Source organism: Solanum lycopersicum, chromosome 9 (assembly GCF_036512215.1).
Source record: "Solanum lycopersicum chromosome 9, SLM_r2.1".
Taxonomy (NCBI): Eukaryota; Viridiplantae; Streptophyta; class Magnoliopsida; order Solanales; family Solanaceae; genus Solanum; species Solanum lycopersicum.
In genome coordinates, this window is record NC_090808.1 from 12,786,622 (window position 1) to 12,795,770 (window position 9,149).

Below are 9,149 nucleotides of genomic sequence, written 5' to 3' on the forward strand. Positions count from 1 at the left end.
AGTATGACGGTATGTGCAGGACGGACCGTCACAGGTAAGACGGTCTGTCGTAGGTATCCGTCAGAAGACACTTGAAAAATTTTGGAGACCCTTAGGAGAGGGGTCTCTGACCATCAAAATGGTCATGAAGGATGGACCGTCACAGGTACGACGGTCTGTCGTAGGTGTCTGTCAGAGGTCACTTATATGAAATATGCAGACCCTAAGAGAGGGGTCTCTAACCGTCACGACGGTCATACAGTACGAATCGTCGAGGGTATGACGATCCGTCGTAAGTGTCCATTTGAGGACACTTAGAAAAATAGAGAGAGATGCTTAGGAAAAGGGTTTCTGATAACCAGAACAATTGTGCAGGACGGACCGTCGTAGGTATGATGGTCTGTTGCATGTGTCCGCTGAATGACACTTGGAAAAAGTGAGAGACCCTTAAGAATAGGGTCTTTGACAACCAGAACGGTTGTGCAGGACGGACCGTCGCAGGAATAATGGTCCGTCGTATATGGACGTTGGTGGACACTTGGAGAAAAATTGAACAGTGGAGTATTAGGGAGGTTGAAAAGGACACAATGACGGTCCATCGTGAATACGACGGTTCGTCATTGGGGTCTCGTTCTGTAACTCAGTGACAGAACTGGAGATGCCCCATTTATCCCCTATGACCCAAATCGAATTGGTAGTGTTTTGACCTACATTTGTCTAACCCAAATACCTAGTAAACAAGCAATGCTAAGGCACTTATTTCTAGGGTTTTAACACGGCAATTTTGGGAATTTATTTAATGTAGTTCAGACAAAATTAGATAAAGAATAAACGTATCAAGAAGCACGAGACTACTACTAATTGATAATCAAAAATGCAATATAAATGAGTAGAAATTAGAGACACTTACCTGAGAATTTGAGAAAAACAAGAGGAAATGGTACTTGATGATCAAGTAGACTCCCATAGCAGCAGCTCTCCGACTAGTAGATGATGGCTTTAAGGCTTTTGGAAAATAGGGGGAAAATGATCGGTTGAAGGGAGAGATGGTTTTGGAAGTTCAAAAGGGATGGAAATAGGAGGAACAGTGAAGGAATGGGGTGAAATGAAGGGTTGGGGGTTTTAAATGTTGTATTTTTTTTAAAAAAACCCCAGCCGGGTCGGGTTGGGTATGCCTCACTAAGGACGCGACGATTCCATAACGATGGTCCGTCTCATATGTGACAATCCGTCGTTGGTTCCATCGCGTGTGCCTTAGTTTGAATGTAACAGAAAGACGTACCTGGCATGAAAGATTCATGCGACGGTCCGTCATAGTAGAAATGGTCCATCGCTTTATCTTTCAGTGACTGCTGCAGAGTAATTTTCTGCATAATTTCCTGGTGATGTGCCTACAAATTAAAAACCCATTAGTAGAAAATGCTACCATTACTAGAAAGAAAAACTATAAGTATTGGGTTGCCTCCCAACAAGCGCCTGATTTAACGTCGCGGCACGACTAAGGACACTTGATTACTGAGTCTTCGTCAAGATGGTATGCCTCTATCAATTCATTCACTGATGTAGTATGCCCAAAATAGAGTTTTATTCATTTTCTATTCACCTTAAACCACACTCCCTCCTTGGTTTTTAACTCTACTACTCCATGATGGAATACTTGGGTGATCAAGTAAGGTCCAGTCCGTTTGGACTTGAGCTTGCGCAGAAGACAAGGCAACCCAGATCTATCTAAAAGGACCAAATCCCCAACCATAAACTCTTTTTTTGCACTTTCTTGTTCATTCTCCTTCTTCAACTCTTTCTTTGTGAGATATGGCAGATATCGATTGGAGCTCACCACTCTGCCTCATGGTCCTACAAATATTGAAGGTACCTTCTTCATTGTTCAACCAAAATTTCATCTGCCCCTTTTCCATATAAACTAAGACTCTACCTGTAGCAAGGAATGGCCTCCCAAGAATAATAAGAACTTCAAAATCGACTTCACAATCAAAAATAACAAAATCTGCCAGAAATCTGAATGACTCCACTTTTACTAGCACATCAAGAATATCCCTATAGGCCTTTTCATTGTTCGATCAGTCATCAGTAGCCGCATCGCAGTGGGTTTTGGGTCACCTAAACCCAACTTCTAGTAAATCGAGAGGGGCATGAGATTTATGCTTGCCCCTAGATCACATAATGCTTTCGCAAAATGTAATGACCCGACAGTACAAGGAATAGTGAACGCACCCGAATCTTCTTTCTTTTGTACGAGAAATGTTGTAGAATAGCACTATAATGCTGCATTTTATTATCATCCTCAAAAGTGACCGATCTTTTCTTTGTAACCACATCATTCATAAACTTGGTATAACCGGGCATTTTTTCAAGACCTTTTACCAAAGGGACATTGATAAAAAGCTGCTTCAGCATTGTTATAAAATGCCGATATTTACCATCCTCGGTCTTTTTCACTAATCTGTGAGGGAACGGCGGTGGTGGTCTAGGCATGGGAATTACCTTCTTATGGACTTCTGCATCTTTTCCAGCGCTCTCTTCTGCTTCACCACTACCCTTTACCACCTTATCATCATCCGTTCTCACATTTTCCTCATTAGACGGCATAGCTGGGTCAATGGTTTGCTTACCACCACGAGTAGTGATTGCCATACAGTGTGCATCATTTTTTGGATTCCGGACAGTGTTGTTAGGAAGAATGACCGGTTGCCGTGTGTTCACAGTCACAGATAATTGGGCCATTTGCAACTCGATTTGCTTAATTGGTATTGCATGTGTATCGACTTTTTGCCCAATACCTGCTAAATCACACCTTAACTCTTTAATGTGCTCATCACTAGTATCGAACCTCCTTATCATTTTGTGCGTCATATCTTCAACTCGTGCCATACTACCTCGACCATCCCTAGGAGTAACTTCAAGATTTTGAAGAGCAACATAGTGCCCATTCCTGTCATTTCTATTACCATTGTTACCCCTGTTGAAGTTGTTGTCGTGGTTATAGTTTCCATCTCAGACATAATGACCCTCACGGTTGTGGTTACCATAGTTCCGACCTTGGTTCCCTTGACCTTAGCGCCAATTCTCCTAATTAGAGCCTTGGGCGAACCCCTAGTCTTCTCATTTACCGTATAGGAATCCTCCTCATAATAGCACTCATCATTTTGTGGTGGTGGTTTCGACAAGTAGTTGACTGCATTTATCTTTTCTGCACCCCCGGTGACATGTTTTAGTACCAACCCAAGCTCAGTTCTCATCTGAGCCCTTTTTTTTCACGAATCTCATGTATGGCTTGGTTGTGAGTGGACTTAACTGCGAAGGTATTTCTCCTGGTATCCGACTTCCTAGTACTCCAAGCATTATTATTTCAGGAGATTTTCTCTAATTTTTCAGCAATCTCAGCATAAGGATACTCCCTATAAGATCCACCTTCTATAGTGTCCAACACTGCTTTAATATTATCATCCCGTCCTCGATAGAAGTATTCCTTCAGTGACTCATCATCTATACGGTGATTTGGGACACTTCTAAAGAACGAGTTGAATCTATCCCAAGAACTACTAACTGATACTCTTGGTACTGCAACAAAGTTGTTCACTCTGTCTTTGTGGTTTAGTTTCTTTGAGACCGGATAGTATCGTGCTAAGAAAACATCCCTTAGTTGGTTCCATGTGAAAATTGAGTTATAAGAGAGCTCAGTGAACCATATAGCAGCCTCTCCGTCTGTGAGAAAGGAAACACTCTAAGCCCTACTACATCTAAGTCCAAGTCAGGCCTCCTTACACAGCTTTTACACACTGCCCTTATCTTAGCTTATGGCCATGTGGATCCTCAGAAGGTAGCCCGGAAAACAAATCTCTGGTAGTGAGCATTTGCATCAGGCTACTAGTTACCATAAAAGTATGGCCTTGTTGTAAAGGAGGCAAGACAAGTGGCCCATCGAAGTCTGCTATGTTGTCATAGCCTCTATAGTATGCTTGGTGCCGTGGAGCGGGATTTTGTCCCCTCTGTTGTGTTCACCCGGAGCATTGGGTAACAACTGACCATGAACATCAACCGGAGCTGGGATGTTCTGGTTTGGATCATTATCATTAAACACCAAGTTTCTATTCATGTTGCGTCGTGGACGCTCTAATTCGTGATCGTAGGGAAACAAGGGTTCTCTTCCTCTCCGTGTATTTGGCATACAAGGAGGATGGTTTTGCAAGAATAAAAAAAAATAAAAAAAATTAAAATCATGAAAATATCAACTAAACTATAGTAATAAGTTTAAGTTAATATATAAGATGCTTTCCCCGGCAGCGGCGCCAAAATTTGATACGCTAAAACTTACTTCTCAAATAAGAAGTAAAGCGGTCGTGTCAAGTAAATAACCCAACTAGTGAGGTTGGGATCGTTCCCACGAGGAAAATAGTTTAGACTTAACTTCAATCTATTACTACTATTTTTCAATCAATAGTAGTAAATGAAAATAATAGTTTAGACTTAACTTCAATCTATTACTACTATTGTTCAGTCAATAGTAGTAAAGGGGGGATTTCTATTTCTATGTAAATGAAAATAATAAAGAAATTGAAAGAGACATTTAACAGCTTCAAATGTTGGAGTTTAATAAATTAATGAAGGTAACTAGGGTTTATATGTTCCCCACAGGTTCATAACTTGATAATTCTTACTATAACAATTCTTTCCTAGTATCTTGCATGCAAAGTGATAAGTTATGTATTTCTAAATCCTTGGTCCGGCATCTAGAAAATCTCACTCCGCACCATGGTCCGGCTATGTGTGTTGCTATACTAACCCTTATCTTTACCTCGTATTAAGCATCGTATTCGATATTTGACTAAGTGATTACCTCATACCGATCAGTACTAGCCTATTAGATAGTATACACTAAATCTATGTTGATAATTCTTTTCCTATTATCTACCTCCTTGGTCCGGCAAGTAGCATTAAGGCAAGGTCTAACGTTGGTCATCCGTTAAAAAGACTTCTAAACGAAAGAATTATCAATACATGCAAGACACTATTCTAGAATTGTTATTTCAGTTAGGTTTTACCTAATTATTAGCCTATTGTTCCCACAACCGTAGTTATAGAGTTTAGTTACATATAGTCATAATTACAATATTCAAATATATGATATAAGAATTCATGCACTTACTTCGATGAAAAAATAGCAAAATCCGAAAGTTCACTTGATTAATCAGCAAAAGTCTCCAACAATTAATGATAAAAGTCTCAAGATAATCAATAATCTCTCAAAGAATCTACAAAATAATAAAGAGTCTCCCAGTATTCAAAGGTCTAACAAAGATCCAGAGTCTAACCTCTAAAAAGAGGTTTTTCAAACTATTTATAGAAAGTAAAAACCTAATTAAACAAGGACTCTATTTGCTGGAAATCTGTAAAAAATGCGGCTGGATCGACAAATCATCGTGGTCACTACGGACCGTCATGGACTCCGTCGTGCCATACCTGATGAAGTTTCTTATGCTACTCTCTTCATTACCTCGACGGTAGGTATGACGGATCGTTACGAGCACGACGGTCCATCGAGGGTCTCCGTTCTAAAACACTTGAACTCTTTGAATATGGGTACTGGGGCTACTTCTCTTATCTTCATGACAAACCTGTAGGACGGACCGTCATAGCTACGACGGTCCGTCACATTTTCCGTAACCCCACACTTGGACAGACTTCCCCATCTTCCTTCAGCAACTGCACTACGCTGCCACCTACAGACCGTCACAAGCTCTATAGGTGGTCTCTTCTGCATTTCTTTGCTAAAAAACCTACGCATTCATCTTTGGATAGATTTCCTGCAAATAAGGAAAAACTTATATAAAAATTAGCACAAAAAGGCTTTTGGACTAACTAAACTTAAGGAAAAAGTATTAATAATACCATGAAACTACGGTATATCAACCAATACGGTCTGTAGGTGGACCTACGACCCATAGGTCTAACCATAGGTGGGATATAAGTAGAAAATTTATGGGAAATGAAGTTGGGTCAAATTGAAATGGTTATACCTATTAGCAAAAAATGAATTAGGTGTCCCATAACCTACTCACATATAGATAATTGAATTATCTTTCAATATCCACCGACCTTTCTAAAATCAGACCTCCGAGTAAAAAGTTATGCCCGTTTTAGTAAAGGCCTATGGAACAGGCCCAACCGACCAACCGACGGGGCGTCGGTCAATTGACGAACCGCCAGTCTTGGACGTCGATTGGCTGGACAACAACTTTCCCAGGGGTATTTTGGACCTTTCCCACATCGTTAAAACCTTAAGTTGCATCGTTTTACCCTAAATCATTAAATTTTAGTCAGTTTAAGCCTAGAAACATAATTAAAACATATCTATGTTAAATCATTAAATCAAAACTTAGAAAATTAAAAGCAAGAAAGGAGAAAAATGTCAAGAACCCTAGTTCAAAAATATAGCAAAGCTCCAGCAGTTCCAGCCCTGAAACTTGAGTATTTTTCCTCGAATTTCATCACTGGGTATGTGGGATTTCACTAGTGGGTTTCTTTCACCTATTGGGTCCTAGTTTTCAGTCAGATTCTTGATTCTCTTATCATGATTAAACCTAGGGTTTCTCAAACTTTGAGAGAACTTCATGATTTAGTAAAAAATATGTTCCAAATCATATTATCATGTTATTACTCAGATTATAGCATTAATTTCAAAACCCTAGCTTTGTATTTCTTTAGTTCTTGAACTACACGTGTTAGGTAAGATATTTCAGCTATGCAAATATACATGCTTCAGTTTTTAATGCATCATTATCAGATTAAACGTTGCATTCTCAATTTGCATGTTCAGTTTTGATCTATCCATTATTTATGGAAACTCAAACGTAATCATTAAATTTAAAGAATTCATTTGGAAAAGCATAATACTGAGTTGGACTAGGGTTCAGCATACCCAAATAGTCCCAGAACTACTAGCCAAGTAGGTTGTAAGTCCCCTCTGTGGTCAATAAGTTTAGTGATCACGTCAGCATGCTTTTATATCTTTGGCAGGGTATATTGGGTCTTCTCGATGGGGGGGGGGGGGTATACATCAAACTCTATATTTAGCAAATGTGGTTTTATTATCAATTATTAGTTACTCCCACATATCAGTTAGACTCTCCGCATTGACCATTTATCAGTATATTCAGTATTCAGTTTCAACATGTTATAAATTGATCATTGCATCAGAAAGCTTAGAATTCAGTTTATCATGTTAGATTATTATACTTTCTTTTATGCTTGTGCAGTTATGTTTTATTAAAGATTTACTCTATCCTACATGCTCAGTACCTTTCAAGAATGACACATAAGTTCTCTACATCTTCTTGTGATGTAGATTCGAGTTCTCATCTTCTAGATCACGCATTGATCGATTTTTAATCTCCAGTTTATAAGATTCAGTAGTGAGTCCTCGTTCTCTGAGGACAAAAGTCATTAGTGTCATTTCAGTCTTTAGTCATTTAGTTTAGTTTGACTTGTCCCAGTATTTCTGTTCCAGTTTAGAGGCTATTTTTCAGACATAGTTAGTTTCAGCTTATTATTGAGTTAGTAACTTCATTGTATTAAGCTCATCAATTTTCATATATATCAGTTTTAGCATATGGGTAATCCCTATTTTCATTATAAATTATAGTTTAGCTTCCGCATCAGTTTATTTTCTTTAGTATGCTCATGATCATGCCATCGGGGTTAGCTTTGGATCACTTGTTTTCCTAGGTTCCATGTCCGCGTCTCGGGGGTAGCTCAGGGTATGACAAAACTTGGTATCAGAGCACTAGGTTCAAGAGACCTAGTATGTCTGAATAGCCACACTAAGTAGAGTCCTTTTCATGGGTGTGAAGTTCACCACATCTAATGAGAGAGAGTCTATGAAGTTTTTAGGAAAAACTTCACTTTCTTGTTACTCTTATCGTGTGTAAGGTTTGATCAAATTCCATTCTAACTTGACGTTGTGCACTTAAGGTCATGCCTTCTTGTAGAGCTTAGGAATGGAATGCTAATGCACGCAATGCTAATGATGTTGCTCTATTACCAGATAAGGAAGTTCTAATGTAAAGTTTCAGAATTCCAATTCATCTTTTGGCTCAGAGTATGATCAACCAGTAGAATCAGCAGGTTCAATTTCCTACTAATAGAAATAATCGATTAGTGGCAACCAGAGTTTGTGATTTTGTTAGGATGAATCTGCCTAAGTTGTAGGGTCATAAATTGGTAAGGACCCATGAAGTTCATTGATGAGGTCAAGAAAATATTGGTGTAATGCAAGTAACTAGTAGTGATAGGTGAAATTGGCATCCTATCAATTATGGATGTGACTCACATATGGTTAAATTTACTAAGTGGAAAGACAACAGAGATGACTTTGTCTTTTATAACTCAGTATAGCAGTCCAATTCAGTGTTAGACCAGAAACTTTCTCAGTCTCTACTCAGTCGGTGAACCAGTTATTGCTAGACAGGTATACAAGAATTACCCTGTTATAGTCTCTAAGAAAGTCAGCTCAGCAGATCTAGTAAAGTTAGAAATGGTAGACTTCAATGTCATTCTAGGCATGGATTGGTTACACTCATGTTATGTCTCAGTCGATTGTAGAACTAGGATTATTCGTTTTTAGTTTCTAGAGGAACCAATCATAGAATGGAAAGGCAGTAGTTTAGCGCCTATGGGTCAATTTATTTCTTCCCCTAAGGCCAGAATGATGATATCTAAGGGTTATATCTATCATCTAGTTCGGGCTAAGGATTCTAGACTTGAAACGCTAACTCTTGAGTCAGTTCCAATAGTCTGTGAGATTCCAGAAGTATTTCCAGAAGATCTTCCCAGAGTCCCTCCGTAAAGGGAAATCAACTTTGAAATTGATCTTCTTCTAGATACCGAACCTATTTTTATTCCTCCTTACAGAATGGCTCCAGCAGAGCTTAAGGAATTGAAAGAGCAGTTGAAAGACCTTCTAGATAAGGTCTTCATCAGACCTAATATTTCACCATGGGGTGCACCAGTTGTTCTTGACGAAAAAAGATGGTTCTCTCAAAATGTGCATTGACTATAGACAGTTGAATAAGGTCACAATCAAGAATAAGTTTTCCATCCCCAAGATTGATGACTTGTTTGACAAATTTGAAGGTGCTAGTCACTTCTCAAAG